Below are 9,064 nucleotides of genomic sequence, written 5' to 3'. Positions count from 1 at the left end.
GAAGCTTCTAGTGCCTCTTTTGTTCCAAACAAATTGTCAAAAAGTTCCGTTGCATTTGGAGAATTTTTATTTCTGCACAAAAAACAACACCATTGTAACAACCTGATTTTTGGCCCTTTCTTTTTTTTGTTTTTTTTGAGGTTTTTGCCCGAGTTTTATTTTTCCGTGGCTTTATGGTCTGGAAACTGAAGAAGATGACCTCTTCTTTGCTTCGAGAGTGGCTTGTCATCCCCAAATCCTTCCCTAGACCTTTCCATTTCCATCTTGGCCCAAATCCCAATATTCTTTTTATTGGGAATATTCCTTTTCTATTAAAGGAATAACTCAATTTGCCCTAGGTTGTGAAGCAACCCATATTTCCCTCACTCCTAAAATTCCCAAATAATTCTCATAAATTGTTTGGATCATATCTTAATCAAATATGGCAAAACTTTTCATTGCCATGTTAAAAAATAATCCCCAAATAATTCATTTCCTATTCTGCCCTAAATGGCACATTGTGAAGCAAGTGATATTTTCCTTTGCTCAATTGACCTCAAACTCCTTGGACTTCCGGCATTGGGCAGGCGTCAGCCCCCATACATGGTCTTACGACTTTGCGGAGACCTGTGTTTTTGGTAAACAGTTGCCCGGGCCTGGTCACTGCGGTCCCCTTTTGTGAGGCGGACCCCTTCTCCCGAAGTTACGGGGCTATTTTGCCGAGTTCCTTAGAGAGAGTTGTCTCACGCCCCTATTTGCAAGATGGAACACCCGTTGATATGGTCTTCAATCCCTTAGGAGTACCCTCCCGAATGAATGTGGGGCAAATATTTGAAAGCTTGCTCGGATTAGCAGGGGATCTGCTAAAGAAACATTATAGAATAGCACCCTTTGATGAGAGATATGAGCAAGAGTCTTCAAGAAAACTTGTGTTTTCAGAATTATATGAAGCCAGTAAGGGTACAAAATGTCACAGGTTCAAATCCTGTCATCCCTACCTATTACTTCTTTCTTCTTTATAGGCAGTAGCGACGAGATCAATTAAAGTAAAGTGGGTATAACTTGAATTTGACCTCAAACTCCTTGGACATCTTTTCCTGTCCATATCATTGCCACATGCCAAAATGCAACCTCATTTGCCTTTATTAATGATTTTCCAAAGTTTCTGTCCAGAAAGAAGCTTTGTGAAGGAGGTACAAGCTAGGCATATCCAAATGAGTTGCCATTTATGCATGACCTCAATATAGTCATATAACAGCCCTCCACCCAAGTTGAGCTCATGTCACGCCTCCATGTGAGCTCATCTTCAGTTCTTAGTTTCTGTCCAAAATTTCATTCTGTGAAGCAAGTATAATTTATCTTGCTCCATTATGGTTGTAAATTTTTCTAGGCCTTCTATTATCCATATATCCTATCTCCACCCATTTTGGGCATATTTCATCAAGCCATTATTCCTCTAGAATTTTTGCAAGTTTCTGTCCAAAGGAAATGTTTGTGAAGCAAGTACCACTTTGGCTTGGCCAATTGGTATGAGACTTTTTGAGCATATTCATATGCCCAAATGACCCTGCCTTGCCCAATTTGAGATCAAGTTGACACTCCATGTGAGTGCATCATGTTGATCAAGTTTATGGACCATTTTGGTTAGTTGCAAAGCAACTATATTCCTTGGTCCATCTCCTGTAAAACTCCCTAGGGATGTAGTCCTTCCTACCCTAAACACCCCAGACATAACACTTGACACATAGTATCTCTCTATTGATCACACTAAGTTGATCAAGTTTGCAACAACAAACTTCAGAGGTTAATTGCCACTTAACCAGAGCATATTTAACCAAACTAAAACCTCAGTTGAAACCTCCCCTGGATGGACTAACTCCCGATTTCACCTCTATAGGAGCCAAAATACTGGACGACCGAACCCTCGCAAGCCACCGGAGTCCGGTAGCTCCCGGATGACCAACGCCTGTCTGTGCACAGCGTGTTGGGCCGAGGCCCATGTACCCTTTCGTGACCCTAGACTATATATACTCCTCCTCCTCCTCCTCCCTCTTAATAGGGTTAGAATTGGTTTAGCTCATATGAGAGATAGAGCTTTGCTCATCCACTTGACACTCCACTGGAGATCGAGGCCTCCATGGAGAAGATCCCAAGTGGATCCAAGGCCTCAAAAGGGAAGATCCCCTATTTGATTCAAGACCTCCTCTTGGAGAAAACTTACTACTTGTATCGTCCTTTGTTGTGTTTGAATCTTGTATCCCTCTTTATGTTCATGCATCTAGCATGTGATTATTCTCATTGATTTGAGCATTTCCCCTCGTGTTTCCCCCTCGTTTTCTTCCTGTTCTTAGTAGGATTCCCTCCATTTCGTGAAAGATCGGCCCTAGGGTATCCACCCTATATCAACAACACCGATGACAAGCCAAGCAATTGTTTCATACTTTTGATGTTCATAAACGTTTTTGACTCTCACGCAATACATGAGCATGAGCCATGGATATAGCACTATAGGTGGAATAGAATATGATGGTGCACTACAAAAAAAGACACATCCATGACATTTTGGGCCGAACGAAATTTTTTTCTGTCATACATATGACACTTCTATGACGATAATTGTGACAAAACCCGGTATCATCATAGATGTGGTGGGATCCTACTTCTATGACAAAAAATCATGACAGAAAATGGGCTTTTCGTCTTGGGCGGGCCGGAGACGCAGCTGCATGACATTCTTTGGGACATCCATGATGGAAAAAACCGTGGTAGAAGTGAGGGCGAGGAAAATTTCGAGGAGTTCCCGGTTACGGTGGAAGGTCAGGGGCCGAGCGATGCGTGTTTCTCTTGTACATGTACGCGCGTGTGTGAGAGGCATCGGCTCTAACTGAACCAGAGCGAGGCGGTGGGATCTAACTGAACCCGAGCGATTGCACTACAGGCTATGCGTTACTAAACCCGAGAGATCAATTGATGGCTGTTAACTGAACCCGATCGAGTGATTCCTTCGCTACTGCTGCTAACTGAAGCCGATCGATTGGATGAACAGTGAGCGTCGCGGGGGGTTTGGATGAACAGTGAGCAGTGGCGTTGCCTCTGGATGAACAGGACCCTGTGGTGTGGAGGGTTGGATGAACAATACACGGTGGAGGGGTGCCCATGGAGGGGTGGTTGAATAGGACCTCGTGGTGTGGAGGGCTGGATGAACAGTAGACGGTGGAGGGGTGCCCGTGGAGGGGTGGTTGAATAGTAGCCGGTGGAGTAGCGCGCGGTGGAGGCTGGATGAACAGGAGCCCGTGGAGGCTGGAGGAGGTCGACGGTAGCCCGTGAAGGCTGGAGGAGGTCGACGGTGGAGATGAACAGTATGTCGTGGAGTCTCGTTTTGCGGTACGCCACACCCCTCCTGATGAACATGACCCCCGTTTCGACCGTAGCGCTCCAACACAAGTCCGTTTTGTCCGTTTTGCGGTACGCCACACCCCTACCGATCAACAGGACCCCTGTTTCGACCGTAGCGCCCCAACATAAGTCTGTTTCATCCGTTTTGCGGTATGCCACACCCGTCCCGATCAATAGGACCCCCGTTTCGACCGCAGGAGGTCCGTTTCCTCCATTTTGCGGTACGCCACACCCCTCCCGATCAACAGGACCCCATTCCGAACGTAGGAGGTCCGTTTCCTCCGTTCTGCGGTACGCCAGGCCTCGTTTCCATCGCTTGTTCCGTCCAAGCCCTCCCAATGAACACGACCATGCATAGTCCAGACAAAAAAACGATTTGCCCCCCTGACTGTTGGGACCCACCAGCTACATCTTCGAAGGCAAGGAAGTGCGTGACAGTCGGGACCCACCTAGTCGAAGCGTACGTAGCATTGTCATTCTGGTCGCGAATGTGTACGTACATACTGGTCGATGTAGAGGTGCGCACGTTTCGTAGTAGAGGCGCGCACGTGTCGTAGTAGAGGCGCGCATGTAGCATGTACACATACGTATAACGGCCAGGGTGCAAGAAAGAAAATACGGCCACATACGTACATACGGGCGGGGTCTTCAACGCCTACTCACGCATACGCACGGCCAGGGCTCGTGTACATGGCTGGGTTGGAACGGAGAAACAACGTCGTCGTCGTGTTCATGGGGAGGCAACGGAATGCGTCGTGTTCATGGGGAGGCAACAAAATGCGTCGTGTTCATCGGGAGGCAACAGAACGCGTGGGAGCCAACCGACAAATCCTGATAGGAGCTGGACATATCTCGTTCTCAGGGCACACCGAATTGTCCAAACTTTCGGTAGACCAGCCCAGAGTTGCCCTTGGTGGCCACCGACGGCTGACAGGTTGGACCAACACTCACGACGAGCACTAGCCCAGGGGGTAAAATAAGATGACCCTCGGGAGCGCGACTCTCAAGGGGAAAAGGCTTAGGTGGCAAATGTTAAAACCAAGGTTGGGCATTGCTGGAGGAGTTTTATTCAAAGCGAACTGTCAAGGGGTTCCCATAACACCCAACCGTGTAAGGAATGCAAAATCAAGGAACATAACACCGGTATGACGGAAACTAGGGCGGCAAGAGTGGAACAAAACACCAGGCATAAGGCCACGCCTTCCATCCTTTACCAAGTATATAGATGCATTAATTAAAACAAGATATATTGTGATATCCCAACATAAACATGTTCCAACATGGAGCAATCTTCAACTTCACCTGCAACTAGCAACGCTATAAGAGGGGCTGAGCAAAAGCGGTAACATAGCCAAACAATGGTTTGCTAGGAAGGGTGAAAAAGGTTAGAGGCTAACATGGCAATTTGGGAGGCTTGATAAACAGGTGAGTGGGTAGCGCAGCATAGCGATAGAACGAAGCACTAGCAGAGCAATGATAGTAGTGAGATCCAGGGTAACGGTTATCTTGCCTGAAATCCCCTAGGAATAAGAACGATTCCATGAAGAAGATGAAGCCACAAAGACAAATCAAGCGTAGATGAACGAATCCTCACAATCGCAACGAAACAGGAACTATCGAGAAGAATCACAACCAGAAAGAAGCAAACACACGGTAAACACTCAACACATAAACATGACATGATGCACAACCAAGCATGATGCATGACAAAGTCTATATGATGCTACTCATGGCAAGAGATGAAGCATACAAGAACAACACATCAAAGCAAGTTTAGAGGCCGGAAACAACATATAACAAATCCGGTAAGTCCTCATATGCAAATTTCGAAATTGGTACAGATCTTAATAAACCTTACGTTCAAGTTGTTAAACAGGAAGTTAAAATGCACCTAGATGATCTAGACAAAATTCTAGTCAAGTTACATATAAAGTTCATTTAGTTCGGAGCTACGGCCTAGAAGATATGACCAAAACAAGTTAAACATGGCATTGATGCAAAATGCATTCAAACATCAAGCAAACAATCTCAAAACATGGATGCAACATGATAGGATGAAACTACATGCAATTCTACGCAAGTTTCTTATAGAGCATGCTCAAAACGGAGCAACGGTGCAACACATACACTCCAAACAAATTATAACAACAATCTGCCCAAAACAGCAAGTGGGCGCTTTGCAAACATCTAAACAACATGACAGGAACCAAATGAGCATAAACTTGGCATGCAGTTCATGTACAGATAACTTACTTCAAATATCATTAAGGTTCAGGTTCATAGGCATCAAGATTAAACCAATATGATCAACGCAAAATGCAACTTTATAACATAGGATCATATACATGAGCAGAGTTAATACGATGGGAAGTAAATAGAGCAACCAAGAGCATGACATCAAAGTACACATAACAAATGGCAAATAACATCATGGCATTATAAACATGTGGCTCACGGATTAGTGGGAACCAACATGACAAGATTGAATGTCGAAACAGTTTCAGCAAGTGTAAAACATCAACATTATGATAGCATGTTCGCAAGCATGAAACAGAGGCATATGATCTCTAGAATTAGCAAACATGACGTGTGAACAAAGTACTCATAGCATACTACAATTCATATAAATGGAGAATCTCCAGAAGAGGCATGGATCACTCAATAACAAGCTCACAACAATGCATCATGAAGTTAACGGAAATCTGGAACATTATATAAGAATGTTCATGTCAATGAAAACATATGCTACAGGAAATATATAAGGCATCAAGAGGCATGTCATGATAGAGCATAGCATAGAAAAAACATCTTAACTAAGCATCTCCGGATTATGCATGGATTAATTGGTAGCACCAATCAAACATGTCAACATGATATAGCGGTTTCAGCATTGACAGAAAGTTAACAGCAAGTGACCCACTTCACAAGCTTGATGCACTCACTACAAGTCATATACAAATACATGGATTTCACCCATGTAAATATGGCATGAATATAATCCTAAAACATGTAGACATCATCCTCAAAAGATGCACACACAAAATGCAACGAAAATGACAAAACAGCAAGTTATAACAGTCTCAGCAGGTTAACATCATATAGCACTATTGCAACGATGATTAGGGCATCCAGATGATCTCAAAAAAGCATGTCAGAGTGGAATGAAATGAAGAGCATCTCACGGTGAATATTTTGATATATCATAATGCAAAACGGAGCTATATGCATGAAATTATGACATGATGAATAGGGCAACATAATACAAAAATTTCGGGACTTGGAGAAAAACGAGGGGGGTCAACCTCAGATCTAGGGTTGCACGAAAACCGAGGCAGGGCTGGAGATGTTCGCCGGTGTTGACGGGGAACACGGGGGAGGCCGGGGTCGGTCGGATCCGGCCGGCGACTCACCGGATCCGAGGCCGGTGAGGCCAGGGCGGATGCCGGCGGTGGGAGGCGCGGAGCGGCGGGCTGAGGCAGGGCAGCGCGGCTCCGGCCGGCGAGCGCGGGGAGGCGCAGGCGGCGGTCGGCGTGAGGTTCGATGGCGGAGTCCCGGCCGGGCAGCAGCGCGGGAGACCGGGCGGCGGGGCGAAGGCGGTGGAGGCTCGCATCGGTGGGTGGCGCTGGATCGGCGGCGGAGATCCCGGGCTCGGAGGCGCGGTTGGTGGCTCGGGCCTCACGGCGGCGGTCGCCACGTGGTGTGCCCCGATTGGTGCGGGCGGCGGTGGAGGCTTTGTCTGGTGAGACCAGACGTGTCCGGCGGCGGAGTGGAGGCGATGGCTAGGGTTTACCTGCGAATTTGAAAGGGGGATGCCTATTCATAGGTAGGGGAAGCTAGGAGAGTCCAAATGAGGAGCGGTTTTCACCCACACGATCGTGATCGAACAACGGAGAGCATGGACGGTTTTTAGATGGGCTAGGTGGGCTGTGGTGAAGGGATGCTAGGCTGCAAAGAGAAGGGGTTTTCGGTTAACTTTGTTAACCGTTGGGGCATCAAACGACCTCCAAATGGAACAAAATTTGACGGGCGGTCTGCCGATGATATACCAAGGCCACTCGGCAAATCTCGGCCCATTCCGAGAACGTTTTTCTCCAGCTCACGAAACAAGTTTTGAGAGGGGCTACGGGTGCACGCGAGTGTGGTTGGGCTCAGAATGGATAACGGAGAGAACCGGCGGAACCCAAACGGATGCAAGTTTTCAAAAACATGCAAATGAAATGCAGATGATGACATGGCAAAGTGCAACACGGAAGCAAATTACATGGCAACTACGACGAATAACTGGAAGGCACCTGGCACATCGAACTCGGGGCGTTACAATAAACTACTCACAATTCATCGGAGAGGCGTTGGAGATGATGTAGAGGCCCTCCATTATCGATTCCCCCTCCGGCGGAGCACCGGCGAAGGCTCCAAGATGGGATCGCGCGGATACAGAAGGTTACGGCGGTGGAAATAGTTTTTCATGGTCACTTCTAATGTTTTCGGGGTACATGGGTATATATAAGAGGAAGAAGTAGGTCGGTGGACTCCCGAGGGGCCCATGAGATAGGGGGCCCGCCCAGTAGGGGGGGCGCCCTCCACCCTCATGGCCACCTCATTTGTTTCTTGACTTCCACTCCAAGTCCTCTGGATCATGTTCATTCCAAAAAACATTCTCCCGAAGGTTTCATTCTGTTTGGACTCCGTTTGATATTCCTTTTCTTCGAAACACTGAAATAGGCAAAAAAACAGCAATACGGGCTGGGTCTCCGGTTAGAAGGTTAGTCCCAAAAATGATATAAATGTGTAAAGTAAAGCCCATAAACATCCAAAACGGGCAATATAATAGCATGGAACAATAAAAAATTATAGATACATTGGAGACGTATCAAGCATCCCCAAGCTTAATTCATGCTCGTCCACGAGTAGGTAAATGATAAAAACAGCATTTTTGATGTGGAATGCTACCTAGCATAATTCTCAATGTAATTTTCTTTATTGCGGCATGAATGTCCAGATCCAAATGATTCAAAATAAAACTTCATATTGACATAAGAAATAGTAACACTTCAAGCATACTAATCAAAGCAATCATGTCTTCTCAAAATAACATGGCTAAAGAAAGTTCATCCCTACAAAATCATATACTTAGGCTATGCTTCATTTTCGTCACACAAAAATGCTCCCATCTTATACACCCCCGATGACAAGCCAAGCAATTGTTTCATACTTAAATAATCTCAAACTTTTTCAACTTTCACGCAATACATGAGCGTGATCCATGTGTATAGCACTATGGGTGGAATAGAATATGATAGTGGGGATTGTGTGGAGAAGACAAAAAGGGATAAAGTCTCACATTGACGAGGATAATCAACGGGCTATGGAGATGCCCATCAATTGATGTCAACATGAGGAGTAGGGATTGCCATGCAACGGATGCACTAGAGCTATAAATGTATGAAAGCTCAACAAAAGAAACTAAGTGGGTGTGCATCCAACTTGCTTGCTCAGGAAGACCTAGGGCATTTTGAGGAAGCCCATCGTAGGAATATACAAGCCAAGATCTATAATGGAAAATTCCCACTAGTATATGAAAGTGACAACATATGAGACTCTCTACATGAAGAACATGGTGCTACTTTGAAGCACAAGTGTGGAAAAGGATAGTAACATTGCCCCCTTTTATTTTTATTTTCTTCTCTTT

Source organism: Triticum aestivum, chromosome 2B (genome assembly GCF_018294505.1).
Source record: "Triticum aestivum cultivar Chinese Spring chromosome 2B, IWGSC CS RefSeq v2.1, whole genome shotgun sequence".
In the NCBI taxonomy this organism is placed as follows: Eukaryota; Viridiplantae; Streptophyta; class Magnoliopsida; order Poales; family Poaceae; genus Triticum; species Triticum aestivum.
This window is presented reverse-complemented; position numbering follows the sequence as displayed.